Below are 358 nucleotides of genomic sequence, written 5' to 3' on the forward strand. Positions count from 1 at the left end.
ATCTGTGCCTTTCCTCCATCAAATAAATTTATTAACAATAATCTTTACACAACAAAACAAAATAAAAAAGTAAGATTAAAAGAAACCATCAAATTTTGCTTAAACTAACAATCCATTCTAGGCAGGTCCTTTTTACATTATTTGTTGGAAAAGGAGCAGGTAAAAGACACAAGATCTTTTGATTTTCTGCCCTTCTCAACTCATAACAATTAAATGTTCTCACACAGATAAACACAAATAATTCCCACACTGAATGAGCATTAAATCTTACATTATTATCCTTACATGTACAATTATTATACATTTATGCATTTGAAACAACTTCAATCAAAGCAATATTTTACTCTCCTTTATAAAC

Source organism: Austrofundulus limnaeus, unplaced genomic scaffold (genome assembly GCF_001266775.1).
Source record: "Austrofundulus limnaeus strain Quisiro unplaced genomic scaffold, Austrofundulus_limnaeus-1.0 Scaffold13, whole genome shotgun sequence".
Classification (NCBI taxonomy): Eukaryota; Metazoa; Chordata; class Actinopteri; order Cyprinodontiformes; family Rivulidae; genus Austrofundulus; species Austrofundulus limnaeus.